This window comes from Rutidosis leptorrhynchoides, chromosome 1 (assembly GCF_046630445.1).
Source record: "Rutidosis leptorrhynchoides isolate AG116_Rl617_1_P2 chromosome 1, CSIRO_AGI_Rlap_v1, whole genome shotgun sequence".
Classification (NCBI taxonomy): Eukaryota; Viridiplantae; Streptophyta; class Magnoliopsida; order Asterales; family Asteraceae; genus Rutidosis; species Rutidosis leptorrhynchoides.
The window spans coordinates 310,351,532-310,361,111 of NC_092333.1; positions in this window are offsets into that span (position 1 = coordinate 310,351,532).

Genomic DNA, 9,580 nt, shown 5'->3' on the forward strand with positions numbered 1-9,580 from the left:
TGGATGCTCCATCAGTGTGTAACTCCCACTCATGCTGTGATGGTGCCATTTTGTTGTCATACTCTACTTTTTCATTTGTCTCCAAGAGGAAATCTGCCAAAATTTTCCATTTAACTGCATTTCGAGGAGCAAAATTGATTTCATACTCCCCCAACTCGATGGCCCATTTTGCTAAACGGCCAGATGATTCTGGGCGCCGGAGTATTTGCTTCAATGGTTGATCTGTCAACACTAAGATGGGATGACCTTGAAAATATCTTCGTAGACGTCGTGCAGTATGCACAAGGGCATAAACCATTTGGTGAAGTGGTGGATAATTTGTTTCACTAAGCTGCAACACCTTGCTAACAAAATATATGGGCATTTGCACGCCGCTCCTTTCTGCGATTAGAACAGAACTTATTGCTTCCTTTGAGACTGCTAAATATAAAATTAGGGTTTCCCCCTCTTTTGGTGCTGTTAACGTAGGTAATGTTTTTAACAACTGCTTGATCTCTTGGAATGCATTTTCGGCTTCCGCCGTCCACATAAAATCTTTTTTATTCAGACAGCCCTTTAACACCTTCATGAATGGAAGTGACTTTTCAGCTGCTCTGGACAAGAATCTTGTTAATGCTGCTAGACATCCATGTAACCGTTGAACATCCTTCTTGCTAGTTGGTGACTTCATATCTTCAATTGCTTGAATTTTCTTAGGATTAGCTTTAATTCCACGTTCTGTGACAATATGACCTAAGAATTTTCCCTCTTCCACACCAAACATGCACTTCTTGGGATTTAATTTCATGTTAATTTTTCGCAGAGATGCAAAAGTTTCTTGTATATCTCGTAACATCTTTTCTTCAGTATGACTTTTGATGACAATGTCATCAACGTAAGCTTCTAAGTTTCGCCCAATTTGATCCTTAAACGCCATATCAATAAGTCGTAGATATATTGCTCCTGCATTCTTCAAACCAAAAGGCATTTTCATATAACAGAATATGCCTTCCGTCGTTTGAAAAGCCGTTTTGTCTTCATCCTTTAAAGCCATCAGGATTTGATGATATCCCTTAGCTGCATCTAGAAAACATTTGAATCGATATCCTGCTAATGATTCAACCTTCCAAACAATTTCAGGTAAAGGATAATTGTCCTTTGAACATGCTTTATTGATATTCGTGAAATCCACACACATCCACCATGAATTATCCGGCTTCCTAACCATGACCGGATTGGCTACCCATGTCTGATATTTGACCTCTCGCAAAATCTCAGCATCTACCAAACTTCGTACCTCATCACGAAGGAACTTGCTTCTTTCTGGCGCCATGCCACGCTTTTTCTGACAAACAGGATGTACATTGGGGTTCACATTTAGCCTATGCTCTGCAATTTCCCTTGGAACACCGGTCATATTAGACGGCTGCCATGCAAAAACGTCTAAATTTGTTGTCAAAATATTGTATAATTTTTCTCTACATTTAGTGGACAACGTATGCCCAATTATGATTTTCTGATCTGAAAATTTAAGATTTGGTGAAATTGACCCATCATCGTGTATGATTGGCTTAATTACTGCCTTTGTTACTTGGGCACACTCAATTGACTTCTGCGGTTCTGCATATAATGTTGCCACTCCGCCTGGTGTTGGAAACTTCATCATACCATGTACAGTTGACGTTACAGCTCCAAATGTCATTAAAGCAGTTCTTCCCAAAATTATGTTGTACTGTGATTTGCTTTAACTACCAAGAACTCAATGTTGGCTGTACATCTTAGGGGTGGCTTGCCCAAGGTTACTTCAAGCAAAATACTTCCCTCAGACCACGATGGCTCACTTGTAAAACTTGCCAACGGCACATATGTTTCCTTCATTCTCTCTTGTACATCTTTGGGTAGCTGTATGAAACAATGTTCATACATAATGTCTGCTTCAGCTCCTGTGTCAGTGTAAATGTTGCGTATTAAGCAATTTGCAACTCGTGCTTCTATAACTACTGGACCATCAGATGGGTTTGTGTTACACATAGAAGGAAATGATATTAATTGTTCTTCCCAATCTTCTAATACTTCTGCCTTCCTTCGTTGTCCAGCTTTCCATGGATGTATCATGCCCACTTCTATGGGTATGAATTCGTTATCCTCGCCGTTTTTATCAGTATTGGTGAGATGATTCGTCTTAATAATGGATGGCGCCATTGTTAACACCTATTTCCTTATGAGGTAAGGCTTAGTATGTCAACAAGAGACCAGAAGTGATCTAGCTTTTAGGAGGGCGGAGTGTTGCCGATTGATTTTTACCCTCGGGAAATAATCCCTGCAGACCCGGTACACAAGTGTAAGAACTTGTGGGGTGGCTTAATCAATCTGTCATCCGCAGAGCGTATAAGTGCTAGCCGGGTGACTTCTAGTGAGAGAAAGTAGAGAGAGAAAGAGAGAGGTGAAGTCTCAGCTCTCAAAGTTGTCAGAATGTCTGAATTGTGTAAAATGACGACCCAAGGGGTCTATTCATAATTGTTATTATATATATTTTTTGTGTAACCTAATTAATTTTATATAATTATAGATGCTAACATTTTTATTTAAGAAAATAATATGTACTATTAATCTAGTTATGGTAAATATATTTTTAAGTAAATATCATTTGTTTGTTAAGATAATAATTATAATAAAAATAAAATGATAATAATAATAATAAATATAATCTTAATATTAATATTAACGATGATACTAATTACAATAATAACAATTATGATAATAATATAAATGATAATCATATTACTAATAATCATACTTTTATAAATGATAAAAATCATATTTTTAAGGATGATAATATTATTAGTAATAACAATAATAATTATAATAAAAATAATTATAATAAAATAACAAATAGAGTAAAATTACTACCTCAAAGAAGTAGCCCTAAAAAAAATGCTCAAGTCCGGGTTTGAACCCGCGACATCCCGCTAACCCGATAACATCCTTAACCATTATCATTACCATGAGATCTCACTAATATCATCATCTTAATCTTAATCATCTAATATCATAAACGTTTTCTCATCATCATTTATATCATAAAATCATAATCGGGTATCATTTACTATCTTCACCATTCGTCATTAAAATCATCAACTCAGGATCATAATCTTATATCGATCAAATCATTATCATGATCATGTAACATCTAACCTTAATCATAATCGACATCATAATCCTAATTCTTTCCTCATTATAATCGCCACTCCATATCCATCATAAGACTATCATCATCATTACTCGTGATCATCATTAATCGTGACTATCATTCTCTATCTATGTTTCCCATTTCATAATATCAATACCATAATAATATTCGGTAACAATTACACCTTAATCAAAATTGGGTCTTGGCCCAAAAATAAATCAAAGCCTAATCCTAACCATTATCAATAAAACCGTATATCATCATTTTACTTCATCTCGTCACCATGCATCATCAACATGTAATTATCCACATTTTTCCGTGTTTTAATTCCAACAGACACAACTAGCGGTTTCTTTTTGATACTTGATATAAATACGGCCCAATATCACCATTATATGTACGCCCCAATAATAAACTTTTGGCCCAACAAGTGGTAGGGTAACGGGTAGCAGGGATTTTTAACAAAAGGTACCGTATGTAAATAAAATAAAATCAAGTGGGTTGTCAAATTGATTAATTGTCAGCCATAATAAGAGAAAAAGAAAAGGAGAACACGCAACAACATCTTTGAATCGATAACATCATTTACAACCAGCAGGTTCAAGATCATAGCTGTTGTGTTGGTTGATTTGAAACAAGGACAGTATGCTTGGAGGCCACTGATTAATAATTATGGCAGTGAAGTTGTGTTAGGTTGGGTTGAACGAGACAAGAAGCAGGAGAATAGGATCGAACAATCACTCAGAAATGAGTAGTAGCAACCAGCGGCTGAAGGGTTTTCGAATAGTATTGGGTTTCGGTTCATCATCATTCGTTTAACAATAGTAGTATCAGTAATATAGCAGCGTAGCAACCAATCGATGGGTTGGGTTTGTTGAAGATGGTGCCGGATCATGGAGTTTGGTGTACGGTTTGCTACAGTAAACGGAAATACACTTAGCAAGTAAGTCATGGATACAGTGGTGGATTACTATGGTTGAGAGTGGTGGAATGATTGTTATGATGAAGATGGTGGTTAGAGATGGTTCACGCAAGAAGATCGAAAAATCCTAGAACAAGGAGAGGTGGTAAGGGTGTCTGAGGTGGTGGTTAGCCGATGGTGGCTTTAATGGTGTGGTTGTATAGGTGATTCGAAGTAAAATTTATGTATATATATCTAGAAGTGGCACAGTGACGGCTATGGGTGTTGTTTTGGGTCACTTCGAGTAGTAGTAGTATGAATGGCAACGTGGTTGTTTGGTGGCGTTTCATTGCAACAGAGAACAATAAAATATGGCGAAAGTGGTGGTGGTTTGTAGGTGGGGTGATCATAGATGGTTGTTGATTAAACCGAAGGTAGTGTTATTGAGTAAAAGCAGAAATGAAAATAGCGGGTATGATGCATCAGTTGAGTTTGGTTTTGGTGACTGTAGAATCAAAGTATCATAAGTGGCGAGGTGTTGGTTGAAGTTTGTGGGTGATAAGTGTTTTACTTATTTGGATTGATGATAGAAGATGCCAGTTGTTTGTGTGGGTTCATCAAGCCTATCTAATCTTACATATATAGATGTAGATATGTGATAGTATTGATAATAGATTAATGATGGAAATAAAGATCGTGCTAATTGAAAAGGAAAAATAGTAAGGCCACAGAAATAATCACATTCATAAAGTTAATCACGGATCAAATAAGTCACTTGTGTCCACATGAATGTATCAATATATATATTCGAAAGTGATTAGAATTATAACAATGAAAAGGAAATGAATATAATAATAATAAATATAAATATCTTGACTCCATTAAACGTATGACAATGAAATCAACAGTCTCCATTTTATACTAACTGCCGACAGTTTTAACGCAAATGTTATATCGTACAGCGTTGTTAATCAGTAGCGGATAAAAGCTTAATAATTATATAACTCATCTTCGAATCACCGTTTATTTTAAAATCAAATAAGTTCGAATTAAACTTCTCTAAATATTAATCGAAACATCCAAAGAGTATTACAATCATTAAGTAATTATATTTAATATACTATATACATATATTTATATTTATTTGTATATGTATACACTTTTATTTACAAATAATAGTTCGTGAATCGTCAAGAATGGTCGAAGGTCAATTGAATATATGAAACAGTTAAAAAAATTTGAGACTCAGCTTTACAGACTTTGCTTATCATGTCGAAATCATATTAAGATTAAAGTTTAAATTTGATCGGAAATTTACGGGTCATTACAGTACCTACCTGTTAAAGAAATTTCGTCCCCGAAATTTGATCGAGATCGTTCATAGCTAACAGTAAGAATGTTTTCCTGACAAATATGAGCTGATAAGTAGAGTTTTATTATTGTTGAGTAATAAGGATAAAACAATTTGATTTCTCGAAGCGTACGAATGAGGCTATCACTTAAAGAGTTAATCTAGAAAATAAATCTCATCTTAACTTTTGACGTTGTCACTTTTGAATCTCCGGAATTCATGGAATTTTAAAGGAAATCTTCTAATTAGAAAGAAAATGTAATAGCACGATTTGTTAACAATTTGTTGGAATTACGGAAGAACAGAAATATCATAGGAAATATTTTCGTGATATGCTTAGAGCTTAAGTAGAACGAAAGAGTTATGTAACATGGCACATGATGACGGTATTGTCTGTGAATCATCACGTTCCATTTAGAAACTCAGCATGACTTACTGTGATATAATCACGTTGATCAAGTGTCATTATATTATACTAACTCGTGCATCAGTTCCCAACATTACTTCAATAACATTCATATTTTAAGCTCGAAAGTTTACAGAATATAGAATCTAACAGTTTCTATATGATGTAACACCGATAGCACGAAGAGATTAATGAGTTCAAATAAGAATAGTTATGAAAATATTTTCAGAAATATGAAGGATATTTATAATGAAAGATATGATGATATCTTGGAATTTCTAATATCGAAGGATGGTGAAGAAAATTTATCCTCAAGAGTTTGGAGTCAGAAGTAACGTATTCGCTAAAGATTTCATCAGGCTTTGAATTATTTGGATTCTTTGAAGTCAAACTTATTCTTTGTGATTTTTCCACGACTTCCTTCATAGTTTCGCATAATCTGCTTTTCGATACTAAATTTTCTATTGAGTGTTTCTAATTTTCCATTCTTTATCATCAAACTCTTGGCCATCAAGACCATCTAAAACATGCTACTTCGTCAGCATTTTCAAAGTTAACGAATCTGGTTCATCGATTATCAATTCAAGGTGTTTTCAGGTGTATTGTGTTTTGAGATTATTAAACGCTGATGGTAGTATGGTGGAATATAAAAGGGTTCTCTGGTATCAATAAATGAGCACGCAGATATATCAAGATTTTGATAAGGTTGTTTCGAACGAAAAGTCGAAGTTGACTTGCTGGAGCTGTGACAAAATTGGCTACTTTAAAGAGGGATGGTAAAGTTATTTTCGATAATATCAACGCCAAAGGAGCAAGCACAGATTCGTGTTTATCGTTTACTCAGGTTTCAAGGGTTTTTAGATGCATAGCTATATGCATCGATCTTTTCTTCTGTAGATGAAGTGCGGTTGGTTCATCCTCTCGATTGAGATGTTTTCAAGAATTATGAAAGGTTTGAACGCAGATTGTAATCGCCAAGATACAAATGAAGTTTAAAATGAAATCAAGTGGCAAACTTGAAGAAATGTTTAGTTTAATATGTTATAATCAATATTTTAATTCATTTTAATTGTCCAATATTATTAGTCCACAGTCGTTAGTCCACAGTTAACAGTCCAATAATTCATATATAGTTTAATATATACTATTCGAATTAATTAATACGTTTCGTGACCCGTATACGTCTCAGACTCGATCACAACTCAAACTATATATATTATTGTAGAATCAACCTCAACCCTGTATAGCTAACTCCCGCATTACTGCATATAGAGTGTCTATAGTTATTCCAAATAATATATATAGATGCGTCGATATGATATGTCAAAACCTTATATACGTGTCCCGATATTTAAAGTGCATAAAAATAAATAACAAAAATTAAATGACGATAAATAAAGTGCGTAAAGTAAATAACAGAAATTAAATGACGATAAATAAAATTGCGAGAATGTAAATTGCGATAAATAAATTGCGATAAATAAAATGTAATCAGTTAGCTAGGAATAATTAGCTAGGAACAGTTAGCGTGGATTCTTAAAAACATTTTTCTCGTAGTTAATTTGTTTGTTTCTAACAAATTTTATTTTGTCCAGTGTTTTCTTCATTATGCCACTTGTTTTTTTTTTTGATAAATCAAAATTCAAATATGAAATTGGATGAATATGATTATTCTGCGGTGCATGGATACGTATATCTGTAGATGTAAACAGGATAGTAAATGACTGTTGAATCAGATTTAAAAGAATGTATAGTGTAACTTATTAATGTGAAATCTAAATATTCCTCGGGTATTACCTACCCGTTAAAATATTTTCACCATTAACAGTTTGTACAAAAGAATTATTAATTACATTCTTTATGAAAACATATATACATATATATTTTCTTCAGATGTAATCATAGATTTAATGAGTCAATAAGATATTAAACCCATTTGATTTATCGTTAATACTAGATTACATAATCTCTAAAACTTTAGAAATTACGTAATCGCCATGTCGAGTGAAGATAATCGATGTAGAACGATATGTAGAACGATGATTATACTCGAGGTACAGAATGAGATGTCGAAGCTGGTGACGCGGATGTTGTTGTTGGTGGTACTAGTGCTGTTGGTGCTGAGGCTGGTGATGTTATTGGTATTGGTGATACTGATGTTGGTGGTACTGTTAGTGCCGGTGATGCTGCAGGTGCTTGTGAGTTTGAACCATATTCTCCAAGGTTAGCACTCGAGCTCGAAGTTCTTTAACTTCTTCTACTAACCCTGGTTGGTTATCAGTGTGAGGTAGAGATCGGATATCTTCTTTAGTTCTGTTAATGGTAGTCTCAAGACGAAAAATTCTCGCAAAAAGGGTATATACGGTGTTGCGAACAGGTTCGCTGGTGAGCGGGTCAAGTACTCCAAGGTTAGGTGGTAGATTCGGTTCATGATATGGAGTACCTTCTTTCCTTCTCCATAGGGTGAGTATGTCGCGAACCCACCCCCATCTTCTCCAGTAATCACGGTAGTTGATTGGTTGGTGTGCTCTCGTCACACTGTCTTCAGAGTCAGAGGAACTTAGACGATTCGTAGAGGCCATCTTTCGCGATCACAGAAAAATATTTTTGGTATGAAACGTTTAGTGACAACAACTGATAGTTGGATGGTATTCTCAATGCATAATATGCATAGATATATATAGTACCAGGATTCCTTAAATTACGGAGAAATTTATGGGAGATATCAGGCAAAGTTTATCGTAATAGATATGCTAAGATATGAATTAGCAGATACGCTAAGATATGGATTTGTTGGTACACTATCTATGCAATAAAGGCAGTAGGACGTGTCTAGACTTAGAATGATAAGCAGGTAATTTTCGACATGAAATGATAAGCAAACTTTTCACATGCAGACACGGTCGAAGTCCAGACCCGCTAATGCATCTAAACAACTATCAGCTAGACACACTAATGCAAGGCCTGGTTCGCTAAGACCAACGCTCTGATACCAACTGAAACGACCCGTCCTTGTCCACCTGGATGAAGTCATCAACATTTGGTCCCATTGCGATGATCGACTCCAAGTAATGTCCTTAAAAAGAGCTAATGCACAGTGGAAGACTTAATTCGTACCTGAGAATAAACATGCTTAAAAGTGTCAACCAAAAGGTTGGTGTGAGGTTTATCATAACAATAATTTCAATATATTAATAGACCACAAGATTTCATATTCATAAACATTTTAATAAAAATATTCTAAGTGGTTGAGCACTTGGTAACCATACTTAACATTTAATCAACGTCGCATATTCCCTTTATTATGGAATCTCACTACACCGTACCAAGTGTAGTCACGAAACGAAGTACTGTGCAACCGTTGAATACTGGTCGTCCAGTCCGGTTGGGGTTGTCAGGCCCGATAGATCTTGTAGTGACCCGAACTTTTCCATGTTTATATATATATTAAATGAAATTGTTATTTACATGATTAAGTGTTTCCAACATGTTAAGCAATCAAACTTGTTAAGACTTGATTAATTGAAATAGGTTTCATATAGACAATTGACCACCCAAGTTGACCGGTGATTCACGAACGTTAAAACTTGTAAAAACTATACGATAACATATATATGGTTATATATATAGTTAACATGATTTTATTATAAGTATGTATCTCATTAGGTATTTTAACAATGAGTTATATACATAAAAATGAGAATATTAATTTAAGAAACTCGAAAACGATATATATAACGATTATCATTATAA